Source organism: Mauremys reevesii, linkage group 14, assembly GCF_016161935.1.
Source record: "Mauremys reevesii isolate NIE-2019 linkage group 14, ASM1616193v1, whole genome shotgun sequence".
In the NCBI taxonomy this organism is placed as follows: Eukaryota; Metazoa; Chordata; order Testudines; family Geoemydidae; genus Mauremys; species Mauremys reevesii.
Window position 1 is genome coordinate 32,676,603 of NC_052636.1, and position 13,549 is coordinate 32,690,151.

The window sequence follows — 13,549 nt, forward strand, 5'->3', positions numbered from 1 at the left end:
GAGATGGGGCGACAACATCTTCATGCAGTATTCAAGATGTGGGTCTATCATGGATTTATTTTGCTGTTCTTACAATTATGATATATGATATATTCTGTCATATCTATCCCTTTATTAATTATTTCCAACATTGCTTGTCATATTTTACAATATATTCCAAATAAGGTAGTGCTGTGCAACATATGTATGGGTGTTTTGGGGTTTTAAGCTTTAAAAGGCTTGTGTGATTTTTAGCTCAGGGGACAGTATTCCAATAGCTGTCTCCCCACTGCACTGCAACTAAGAGAAAGAGCCTCAGGCTGAGCTACAGTTCAAAATCAATCATGTGGTCGTTTCAACAGCTTCAAGAAGTCCCTGTGATGGAATGCAAATGTCTTCTTCACACCTTCCCCTACAGGAGAATGGCTGTTTGACCAGCTGTTTTGCCTTGCTGTCTCTGAGAACTGGTCTGTCGGTGTTCCCAGGTGTAACATTTTCAGTAATATCATACTGTAAAATCTCATAACTACATACCAGTATTACTACACATTTTAACAGGAGGATAATATTCAGTAGATTATGCGTTTTTAAATGATACCTCACAAGCCATACTGCAGTAAAATTGATCATAATTTTCTAGAAGAGTGACACACAGGGGTGTAGACTGACACAGTGTCTGTGTGTGTGTTCCCAGCAGATATGTGGGTATTTCAGTCCCACATATAAGCATAGTGTTGCAGGCATCTTCAAGGCCCTGGGGAACTATAGTCCTAGGAATTCACTGGTTTTACCAAAGTGTGACACTGTATGGAATTACATGAGACACTTTGGTATTAATAATAAAATAATAATATAATCTGATAAAAAATTGCATTATTGAATCTATTACTAGATATGCCATGTAAGGTGTCATGTAAAAATCAGCCCATGATTTGCCAAGTATGATAATATTATTTCTATGTTTTTGTATCACCTTTTGTATTGTGAGTTATAGATATGTAAGGGTATATCTGTATTTCACCAGACTTACATTGCAGTGTTTCTGGGTGACACCCCCAGACCATATTATCAACACTCTTGCTTAGCCTAATTTGATGGCCCATTGACGATCATCAGCTGTACAATGAGCCCATGGAAAAGAGGACCAAGGGGATACACCTATTGAGTCAGCCAAGACATGCGGGGTATGCCTGTGTAATATTAGACAAGAACTCAAGGCTTTTCCATGCCATGTGCTGTGAATCTTGTGTTTTGGAACACAGGAAGTTACGACCACAGCAAAAAGGACCATATAAAGGGCAGCTGCATCATCTCCATTTGTCTTCAATCCCCCTTTCTACATCTGGAGCAACTTCTCTACAAACTGAACCCTGGAACAAAGGACTGAATGACCCATCCAAGCTATGGATGTGTTCCAGATGGACTTTCAAGCCAGCAACTCACCAATACTGCTAAGAACCTGAGTATATCCATTTTGGAATGTATCTGACTGCGTTCCCATTTAACTTCTTTTCTGTCTTTCTTTCGTTTAAACCTTTAGTTTTAGATGCTAAAGGATTGGCTGGAAGGATGGAATTTTAGGTACTATCAAACCTATACTGACCTGGTGATGTGGGTGACTCTTTGGGGTCAGAGGAACACCTGCACTGTTTTATGTGAGCAGAGTTTTAAATAACTACTCACTGTACTGGACCTAGTTGCTGATTGGGAGTCAGAGAACAGGGATGCAAAAAGGGGGCTGTGTGATTTCTTTTTTCAGCTTCTCGATAAACCGTGTGGGGGATCAGAAGCACAGTTTGTGACTGGTCGGTGAGTTTAACTTCAGTGTTAACCAGCAGTTTTGGGAGCATCTGCTCTCCCTTTTCAGCCTGTCCTAACTTTGGCATTTCAGTGAGAACTGCCCTGGCGCACCAGGTCACACTAAGCACTGAAGTTAAATTAATAGAATGTTTGTTTTTATGACCAAGTCTTATGAAATCAACTAAACTCCTTTGTTTTCTTTCATCTGAGCAGGGTTTCTAGTTTTCCAACTTGATGTGATCTCCCAGCTGGAACAAGGGGAAGACCCTGGGTCCCAGACCTCCAGGGTTCAGAGGAAGAGAGATCCTGAGATCTTCCTGCACAGGTGAGAAACATTAAACCACCTCAGAATCTGTAAGTGCCTGAAGAAACATCTGGGATGCCCTACAAAGCTCTTGGGAGGTCTCTCAGTTCATTATTGTCCCTAGCAGGGTCATATCCTCAGGATAAATATAGCTCATGGCTTCCTATAGCTCCTAGCAGACACCAGGCAGTAGCTTCCTCCCTTCCCCTGCGTATTTGGATGGGATGTGAAGTGAATTCATCCCTCCTCTCTCCTGTTTGGGGAAGAGTTTGGGAGTTCAGCTCCTGATTTTATTTGACCTGTCCTCAGCACTTGTTTTGTTTGGTCTTCCTTTCCATCCCTGTTTGAGGTTTCTGTCTCTGTCACAGCAGGTGATGCAATGGCATGTGAGAGAAAGAGGCAGAATTCTCAGCCTGGAAATGTTGAGCCAGTGGGTAAAAACAGAGCATTATCTCAAAGATCGAAGGAATGTGTCCAGGAGTCATGAGCAGGAAGATCCTGGGAGATTCAGCACAGACCAAAAACAGATCAAGGAAACCAGCCAGGAAGAAAGTGGATAAATTTATTTCCTGTTGGAACTCAGAAGGTCCTCATGGAAACCACAACACAGCAGGATATCCTCAGGCGAAAGAGAAAAAATACATGCCCGGAGTGTGGAAAAACCTTCTCTCACAGCTCAGCCCTTTCTGTACATCAGAGAATCCACACAGGGGACAGGCCCTATGAATTCACTGAGTGTGGGAAAAGCTTCAATGCAGTTAGCACCTTATTAGTCATCAAACAATCCACAGAGGAGAGAGGCCCTATGAATGCCGTGAGTGTGGGAAATGCTTCACTAGCAGCTCAAACCTTTCTCAACATCAGAGAATCCACACAGGGAGAGGCCCTTTGAATGCCGTGAGTGTGGGAAATGCTTCACTAGCAGCTCAAACCTTTCTCAACATCAGAGAATCCACACAGGGGAGAGGCCCTTTGAATGCCGTGAGTGTGGAAAATGCTTCACTAGCAGCTCAAACCTTTCTCAACATCAGAGAATCCACACAGGGGAGAGGCCCTTTGAATGCCCTGAGTGTGGCAAAACCTTCACTCAAAGATCAGACCTTTCTTGACATCAGAGAATCCACACAGGGGACAGGCCTTATGAGATGCAGTGAGTGCGGGAAAACCTTCAATCGCAGTTCGCACCTTATTAGGCATCAAACAATCCACGGAGGAGAAAGCCCTAGGAATGCCGTGAGTGTGGAAAATGCTTCACTAGCAGCTCAAACCTTAGATTTAATTTACCTGGTTCCTCAACTGTTGCTACAGCTCTAGTACCCATCAGTCAAGACTGAGAGAAATGGAGAGTTCCAACCATTATCCTTTTAGTATCTTATTGTTCCTCTCTCTGTTTTTGTGCTGGCCTTTCTATTCTATCACTTTCTGCCTTTGTTTGAATTGGTAACAGTTGGTTTCCATCACTCACGTTTGTTTGTTTAAATCTCTATCCGTTGTGAAATAAATTTTTGCTTGTTCGATAACTGTACTCAGGTGCTGTGTGAGATACAGTAGCAATGGTCCACAGTAAAACTAGTAACCTGGGATACTTGAGGAAGAGAGGATCTGGGATTTCACCAGGGATCTGGTGATTCAGGCTGGACCACAGGCAGGACACATTGAAGGAACTCAAGGGTTAAGGTGGCTGCTGTAGCTCAGAGGAGGGTGCTTGAGTTCCAGCAGGCTGGTGAGTTGGTCACTAACATCCAGCTGCCAAATGCAAACTCCCTCTTCCTTGTGGCAGCTGGCAACAAGGAGACTCTGATCCTCAGCACCCTGAGAAGGGTCACAATGTGTCTCTGTGTTGATCCACCTGTCAAATCCACACAGGAAAGCTCCCGATGGCACAAACCTCTGCCCTATGAAATCATGGAACATGTGCTCTTTGCTCTGTGAAAGCATGTAAAGAATCCAAGCGCTGGAGGACAGGTTTGGGTCAGAGTACCTAGACAAATTGGAGGATTGGGCCAAAAGAAATCTGAGGAGGTTCAACAAGGAGAAGTGCAGAGTCCTGCACTTAGGACGGAAGAATCCTATGCACTGCCACAGACTGAGGACTGACTGGAGTGAGGGGTTTGATAGCAGCCTTCAACTACCTGAAAGAGCAGCAGTGTGGGCTTTCTCCTGGCCACTTTTGCTGGGCTGGGCAGGCAGCCTGGAGGCCTTTCTAGAAGAGAACTGGGAACTGAGTTAGAAAATCCAATGTGAAAACCAGAACCTCAGGTTTAGACTCATTTATTTATAATATTAAATCTTCAATTCTAGTGTCACAGTCAATACAATTGCTTCAGCCTGATAGTTGCCCAAAGGGAAACTTAACGTCTCTCAAGGGGAGTGGAGAGAAAAACTTTCAGAGTCCAAGAGAGACAAGGTGGTGAGGTAAGATCTTCCAGAGGACCAACCTCTGTTGGTGAAAGAGACAAGCTGTGGAGATAACCCAGCACCCTTCTTCAGTTCTGTGTAGCCTGGAAGGTCATCTCTTCCATAACCAGCAGTTAGAACATAAGAACAGCCACACTGAGTCAGACCAGTTCATCTAGCCCACTCTCCCGAAAGTGGCCAATGCCTGGCGCCCCAGAGGACCCCTGGGACCAACATGGATACACCACCACCACAAACAAGGTTAAAAGTCAATGCACATGGGAGAAGGATCTTGTGTTTCATTCCTTATGTGCTAGTCCCATCATGTGGCCATTTCCTTTTCTTCCTTTCTTTTAAAAGCTTTGGTGTTTTGCACAGAAACATTATTTCCCAGGAGAGACCAGGAGTGGGGACTGCATTCCTGTACCAAACAGTCACTGGAAGGGGGCAGACAAAGGCCTTTAGGACGAGGCATCTGTCACTGTCAAAAGTTCATCTCCCTCCTGCAGGTCACTGGCAGCCTGAATTTGTTCCTTATCCTCCCAGAGTCTGGGGGCTGGAATCAGCACTACCCAGCCCCTCCGTATGTAGCAGGAACAAACACAAACCTGGTCTGTAAAACAAGCTGTCCCCTTCCTTCTCAGGAAGATTTTCTCTGATTGAAGTTGAGCTTCAGTTCCCCTCTCCTAGGGGCGGGGCTGGTGTGGGGCCAGCTCCCAGTGAGCTCTGTTTTCACCTTTGCCCCCTTTCAGCCACTCTGGGATCCTAACTCTGCTTGCGGCTGTCAGGCAGCTTCCAGCTCATCCACCCTGCTCACTAACTCTGTGGTCACGTGTCACCCCCTTTGCCAGCACACAGAGCCTATAGGAAAACTACTCCTGCCAGATGCACTGGTATAGTGATGTGCGTAAGTGTCTTCCAAGCAGTTGATCTGGGTTTGATTCCCAGCCAGTGCAATAATGGCTTTTCTCTTCTGTTGTTTCCTCATCTGGAAGTGGTTTTAATTTCAGTCACATTGTGTTACAATCACATTATCTATAGAATGAGACAATCAATGTGTCAAAGTCCAGCAGGTCATTCAGGATGGAGGCACACAAGGGGCTGGAATGTGTCATCTGAGAAAGACAGAACCCTTGGAAACCTGCATCTCCCATCCCCTGGCCTTGCGTGTTATGATTCCAGCTGCGTGAGCTGTTTGTAGGATGTTCCGGCATGGTGGGGAAATGAAGTTTTGAGTTAGTTTTTGCTCCTGCAGATTCCTTTGCTGTTACAGTTATAATGACATGAACAAAGGAAGCAAAATAAACATAAACCCCACATTGCAATACAGGTGGGGAAAGGGAAGATCATGGTTAAGCCAAACACGTCAAAATAAAAATTAATACTAAAAGGTGAGGAGGGAAGAGATCAGGTATGTGGAGAGCCCTTGATATTTCAACGCACATTGTTAGAATCTAAGTTCAGACTTGACACTGGAAAACCTGCAACTTCCTGTCTCTCTGAACACCTGTGATGAGCAAGATGGAGTTGGGACACCTGTTCTGCTTCAATCCTTTATTGTCTCTCTGTTCTCTCCTTCTCCCCCCAATTCCTCGTCTCCAATGTCTCTGCCTTTCTCCTCTTGCTCCCTCTCCCCTGCCCTTTCCAGGAACTCACAGTCTACAGCATTTAGGACAAGCCAGAGCTCCCATGTTCTGCACATGATCCTGTGTCAGAGGACGTGGGACCCCAGTCAGAACCAGTCACCTGATCAATATGACCCTTTATGGGCGACTTCTCTGCCTACTCTGCAATTTACACCCCACTGAAGGGGTGGGGTACAACTCTGACTGAGAGGCCCCACAGGAGAAACTTCAGCCCAAAGACAAATTTGTGTGAAATGCTGAGAAGTGAAGAGTCCCTTCCCTTCCCCAAATCCCCAGAACTCTAGTGTCACCCCCATGGCACAAGCACAGGAACCCAGTGAGATGGGGTTACATAATACAATGGGAGGCAGCAGGAGAGAGGTGACAGGGACTCTCTCTTTTCCTTCTCTCGTCACTTTCTGTTCTGCTCTTTCCTTCCAGGAACTGCAGTCACAGCAGGGAGGGTTTGTCTCCGTGTCTGTCACGGAGGTGGTGGAAGTGACAGATTCTGTGACTTCCTGCAACCTCCGTGACTTCTGCAGTGGCCACAGTGGCTGACTCAGGGCCACTCAATCAACTGGCTCCAGGGACCGCCCAAGCAGCGGCCAATGCGGCTGGCCGGGGACCACTTGACCAGTGGTCCCGAGGGCAGCAGGGCAGCCACAGCTTGGTGGCCTCTGGCAGCACTTCTGGGGTGGCCAGAGCAGCAGCTGACCCCCTGGGGCTCCCCCCTGCCCTAGCAGCAGCTGGAGTGGCAGCGACTCTCAGGGCTTCTCCCCTGGTAGCTGGTGCTCATTATCCATCAAATAAATCAAAACACTTCCCCCTGCAAATGGATTTGGCCGGGACCCTCAGAGTCAGCAGCTGTTACGCCCCACTGAGCTCTCTGGTCAGGTGTCCTAGTGCCGGGAGCCTCCGATTTAGATCCTAAAATAGCGTTTTTGCACCAGGGTGGCTGAAATTTTGAACCAGACATTGTAGCTCCACCGTTATTTTATTGAATTGCTTCAAAACAGCAAGTGTAGAAAGTCTCCTAAGTGCCAGGCTCTCTGCCATGGAAACAGCTGCCCCTGCTCTCCAGGAGTCTGTGCGTTCCACCCAGCAACGTACAAACCTGCTCCGCACTGAAGGGGGGTCAGACAGTGACGGTAATGCAAACCTTCAGACTATTAACTTAGGTCCCTTTCTTTAACCCAGGACATGCCAGTCACCTGTTAGCCATGGCGTTATCTTCATCTTCAAATACCTCTCAGGACATTGAACAGAGGGAGTGAAACCCCCTCCCCCGAATGGCTCCCTGTTGAGGCGTTGTACCGTACCTGCCCTGGAGACTGTCTGGTTTATACTCTTAGAGCTTTTTCTCTTCAAACCCCTTATCCCAATCTCTGGGCCAACCTCCGCATTTCAGAGTTTAGAATTTACTCTCATCACCCTCCTATGGCACTTTCCATGTGAATTGGGCAAAGCAAGTGGGGGAAGCTCCGTGGCTAATGAAAACCAACACTCTGGGTGAGGCCTGAACTCACACCCACAGCTGTATTTCCCCCTGCATGAGCCACTATAGGTGCTTCTTAGACAAACTTGGGCTGTAGGTGGTTATGTGTGTCTGTGCTTCACCACTTTGGCTGCTCTGTGAAAAGCTGTTGGTTCAAACAGAAGCTGGTGGGTTTTTGTTTTGTTTTAAGCAATTAGAGTCTAGTACATTTTAACAGGCAGAAAATGTCCTATTCAGGTCTAGCCCATTTGACTCCTTCTGTCCATCTTCTTCCTTCCCCTCAGTGTCTTTCCTTCCCATTGGGGACATGCAGAGATGAACCCCAGTCAGTCTGTGTCACAGAGAGTCTGTATCTCTAAGGAATGTGAGTGAAGGATTCGGCTGGATGCTTGCCGCTCACCTGGGTTAGAAACATTTGTTTCTTTCAGGCAGATAGTGGGAAATGGGACATTAATTCAGACCCAGGAGGCAAGGCAGAGGCTTCATGCTCTTGATCTCCATGAAGGGAGAGGATCCCCAGGAAGGAACAGAGCTTCCTTTAGATTCAAGCTGGGTCTCCTGGAAGTTGGAAAAGACCCTTGGTCACTGAGGATCTCATGGGATCATGCTGCTCCAGAGGCTCGAGAGTCCTGGGTGCGGGAAGGGTGTCACTGCACAGTCTGAAATGGAAGGGAGGACCCTGGAAGGGACAGGGAGGAACAGAAAATGGAGAGGAATGAAACAGAATAAACCCCTCTTCTCTCTCCATCCCCAACCCAGCAAGAACTGTTATCAGTGGAAATTCCCCACGATGAATGGCAGAGACCACAGAGACATTTGCCTCATGCTGAGAAGTAAGGTGAACAGACACCAAGTGTGAAAAATTAGAGAGTTTCACCAGATGCATTGGTGGTATAGTGGTGAGCATAGCTGCCTTCCAAGCAGTTAACCTCGGTTCAATTCCCAGCCGATGTGATGATTCCTCCACTGGGAATTGGTTTAATTTCAGTCATATTGTATCAGCTTATCAATGGAATGAGAGAATCAGTATCCCAAATCCCAACAGGTCATTAAACACCCAGTGGAGGAAGAAAGGGGTGGGACTATATAATGAGCAGTTGGAGTCATCCTGGTATTACAATGCTTCATTTCTTTTTTTTTTTTAATTCCTTTACTTCCCTCTCCCTTTTAGACTCAGAGCCTTTAAGGTCAGAAGGGACCAGTGTGATCATCTAGTCCGACCTGCTGCACCTTGCAGGCCAAAAGACCCCACCCACCCACTCCTGTAATAGACCCGGGAGGGGAGGCAGCTCCGTGCTCTGCCCCTACCCCAGGCACCACATGGAGGCCTCTGCTCCCCTCCCCCAACGGGTGTGCAGAGATGTGCCAGCAGCACTAAGGTGGCTCCCTGCCCACTCTACATCCGTCCCTCCGTGCCGCTCCCAGAAGTGGCTGGCATGTCCCAGCATCCCCTGAGGTGGGGGGAGTGTCTCCACGTGCTGCCCCTGCCCCGAGCACCAACTCTGCAGCTCCCATTGGCCAGGAACTGTAGCCAATGGGAGCTCTGGAGGCAGCGCCTGCAGACAGCAGCACATGGAAATCCCCTGGCCCCACTCATCTAGGAGCTGCTGCCAGAGGGTTGTGTGTACCGGTCACTTTGGGAGCTGCACCACCCCTCCTGCACCCCACCCCCACCCCCAGCGCAGAGCCCACACTCAAATTTCCTCCCAGTGCTTTGCTTGTCTTTCTTTCACCAGAACCATCCTTCTTCTCCTGGGCTGCAAGTAGCCATCCCTGGGAAGCCAAGAGGCAGGCACAGGATTCTGCCAAGTAAGTGTCCTGGCGCTGCGATGGACAGTGCGATGAAGGTAAGTCTTCCGAGGCAGAATGAACTGCAATGCAGCGACCCCCTGGCCAGGCGGTCGGGGCGAAGGGCATTCACGGGAGGTACAAGCTTGTGAGTGACTCCTGAGCACAGGGCCCCTTCCACTGTTCAGGACCTGCTCCTCATGGCCTGCGACTGGAGATGACTTGGCTGCATCTGGTGGGTCTCACTCCACCTTGGGCAGTGTCCATGCTCTGGGTGTGCGAGTGCTGCCTAATGAGAGTCCCAGACACCTTGTCTATCTAGGAGCTCTTCTGATCTTCCAGCTGTTCAACAGCCCCTTCATCCCACAAGCATTCCAGGAGGGAGCGGGAGGGGGAGGGGGAAAGCCACTTCACAGGCATTCAGAGAGGGAGAGGAGACAAAAATGGGAATCGGGGAAGTATAACAGACCTATTGAGCATAGAAATCACTGCTGCTCCTACAACAGCAGGGACAGGCCACTCGGATCTGGGAAGAACTAAGCCATCATGTTTCTGCCTGGTTTTGAACCAGGGACCTCTGCGTGTGAGGCAAACATGATAACCACTACACTGCAGAAACTCTGTTGCAGGGCTCTGCCCCTCCTTCATAAGAACATAAGAACAGCCATACTGGGTCAGACCAAAGGTCCATCCATCCCCATATCCTATCTGCCAATAGTGGCCAATGCCAGAGTACCCCAGAGGACTGAACTTAACGGGTAATGATCAAGTGATCTCTCTCCTGCCATCCATCTCTACCCTCTGACAAACAGAGGCTAGGGACACCATTCCTTACCCATCCTGGCTAATAGCCATTAATGCACTTAACCTCCATTAATTTATCTGCAAAAAGAACAAGGAGAACATGTGGCACCATAAAGACTAACAAATGTATTTGAGCATAAGCTTTTGTGGGCTAAAACCCACTTCATCGGATGCATGCAGTTAAAAATACAGTAGGAAGATATATATACACACACAGAGAACATGAAAAAAATGGGTGTTGCCATACACACTATAACAAGAGTGATCAGTTAACGTGAGCGGTTATCAGCAGGAGAAAAAAACCTGGTGTTGGGAGGGGAACAGGAGAAAGGACAAAGGAAGCAAGAGACGAAGAGAAAAGAGGATCAGACAGTGGATGGAGCAAGAGGTGAAACAAAAAGGACAAACCCCAATGTCCCCAGTGATTCTAAGGGACAAAATCCAGGTGTGCAATAAAATTCTGCCTCCTTAAGCTCATGTTTTCCATGCCTAGAATTCAACTCTCACCAGATGGATCAGACTGAACAGGTTTCACACCTCCAGGAGGCTCTTACCTTCTAAACAGGGACGGCTGTTTTCTAGTAAAATCACTAAAGGAAGGAGAAAACTCGAAAGAGGTTCCTCCTGGCGCTCACGTCCGTGAACCCGAATACTCTCTCAGTCCTCAAGAGAGACCTGGAGAAGGAGACTTGCTGCAGCAAAGCCACAGGGGTCTCTGAGGTTTCCCTGGCCCCTCGCCCTGTCCTGCCTGGCTGATGTCAGCATCTCTCTGTGAGGTCACCACCTCCCCACCACCTTGGACCAATAGGCTGAGGTCCTGCAAAGGCCTTTGTGATGTCACTGCCACATCCCTCCCTTGCTGTGCTAATGTTCTGCCCCGGCCAGGTACTTTGGAGGTTTGAGCTACTCCTGTGGATCACCCCACTCAAGGAGCGTTCGTTCTAGGCAGCAAGCCGGCTAGACAGAAACAGCAGATGCTGCTCCCAATGCTACACTCAGTTTTCAGAAATTAGTTGACTTTATGGCCAGAAGAGACCATTAGAGCATCTAATCTGACCCCTGCATATCACAGGCCTCCTGTAGGACACCATAGCTATTTTTGGGGCAAACACATTCCAGAAGGCATCTAGTCTTCATGAAATGACATCAAGAGATGGAGAATCCATCACTTTCCTTAGTAACTTGTTCCTGTGGTGAATCATCCTCGATGCTGAATATTTGTGCCTTAGTTGTAATATGAATTTGTCTCTTTTCACCTTCCAGCCATTGGGTCTTTTATGCCTTTCTCTGCTATTTTAAAGAGCCCTTTAATACCCAATCTTTTCTCTCCATTAAGGCACTTCAACACTTCAGTGAAGTCACCTTTCAATCTTCTTTTGATCAGCTAAACAGGTTGAGCTCTTTCAATAGCTCACTAGAAGGCATTTTTCTCCAGTCCTCAGAACATTTGGTGGCTCTTTGCTGCCCCAGCTCCAAATTGCACAACATCTTTTCAAATGAAGACACCAAAATTGGAGGCAGTATTCACTATCAGTCTCACTGATGCCGTTTCACCTCCTGTGACGTTATTGACATAATCTGTAACTGTATAGATCACTGTTGCGGCCACTGTTCTATATTTGCAGCCAATATTGTAGAAAGGTTGTTGTGTCAGAGGTCTATGGAGAGGTTCTGATTGGCTGATTATAATGATGCTATCTCTAACTGTGTATCATTTTTGTAGTTGATGTTATGAATATTGGCTCTATGCTGCCCGTATTTCAAACTTGTGCTCTGCTTCCAGGAACACCCAGCCAGACAAGTTGGTGTCAGTTCTGCCTAGCCTGTAATGGCCCATTAAGGACCATCAGCTCTACAGTTGACCCACTGAGAGAAGGCAGATACGCCTTGTGACTCAGCAAGGTCTGCAGGGACCTGCCTATGGACGAACTCTAAGGTTTTTCTGTGCCCCGTGCTGGATAAGAGTGTCCTTGGGACAAAGAAAGCAAAGACCACATGGCAAGAGGCTATAAAGGCTGATGCCTCATCTCCATCTTGTCTTCAATCCTGCTTCATACCTCTGGAGGACTTTGCTACAAACTGAAGCTCTAGACAAAGCACTGAATGGCCCATCCCAGCGGGGGATGGACTCCAGAGACTTGATTTGAACCTGCAGTTTATTCCTGAACCAAGAACTTCCCCATTACTGTATGTGAAGGGTTAAAATCCATGTGCATTTTATATAACAACCTGGTCTATGGATTGTGCCAGCTCTTTTCGAGACCCGAAGTCCAGACTATGGTGTGACGTTATTGATATAAATGGGAACCATATAGAACATGGGTTGCAACCAAGGTCCTGTGGTGGCACCAAATCCTAAGTAAAGGGGGTCATATAAGGTGTCTAAGACCAGGTTCTGGGTTGCTGGTTATGATTATGCTGTCTGTATGTCTGTGTATCATTTTGTAGTTTAAGTATAAAGTATTGGCTCTATACTGTCTATATTTTGTATTATGCTCTGCCTCTGGGAAGTGTCCCAGACAAAGCTGATGTTAGCCCGGCATAGCTGGCTTGATGGCCCATTAAAGGGCCATCAGCTACACAATTGACCCATGGAGAGAAGGCAGACACGCCTTGTGACTCAGCAAAGTATGCAGAAACTTGTTCATGTGACTGAAAACTCCATATTTTTTTGCTGTAAGTTTCCACCTTGAGGACAAAGGGATTCTTACACCTGGAAAAGTCTATATAAGGCTGATGCATCATCTCCATCTGTAGAAGTAGCAAAGAATCCTGTGGCACCTTATAGACTAACAGATGTTTTGCAGCATGAGCTTTCGTGGGTGAATACCCACTTCTTCAGATGCAAGCAGTGGAAATTTCCAGGGGCAGGTGTGTATATATAAGCAAGCAAGAAGCAAGCTAGAGATAACGAGGTTAGATCAATCAGGGAGGATGGGGCCCTGTTCCAGCAGCTGAGGTGTGAAAACCAAGGGAGGAGAAACTGGTTCTGTAATTGGCAAGCCATTCACAGTCTTTGTTTAGTCCTAAACTGATGGTGTTAAATTTGCAGATGAACTGGAGCTCAGCAGTTTCTCTCTGGAGTCTGGTTCTAAAGTTTTTGCTGGAGGATGGCCACTTTAAAATCTGCTATTGTGTGGCCAGGAGGTTGAAGTGTTCTCCTACAGGTTTTGTATATTGCCATTCCTAATGTCTGATTTGTGTCCATTTATCCTTTTCCTTAGAGACTGTCCAGTTTGGCCGATGTACATAGCAGAGGGGCATTGCTGGCATATGATGGCATATATTACATTGGTGGACGTGCAGGTGAATGAACCGGTGATGGTTCTCCATCTGGTCTTCAATCCTGCTTCTGAC

At 47.3% G+C, this 13,549-nt stretch overlaps 1 protein-coding gene and 1 non-coding gene across 2 annotated transcripts in view; both read right to left on the reverse strand.

Annotated features, from left to right (window-relative positions):
• The window catches only part of LOC120381964 (zinc finger protein 850-like), a gene marked incomplete at both ends in the record, with an annotated part of 298,933 nt that overhangs the window by 89,134 nt on the left and 196,250 nt on the right, over positions 1 to 13,549 (reverse strand). The gene's annotated exons all lie outside the window — the stretch shown is intronic.
• On the reverse strand, positions 9,936 to 10,007 carry TRNAV-CAC. The gene has a single exon. It is a non-coding gene; the product is annotated as a tRNA-Val (tRNA).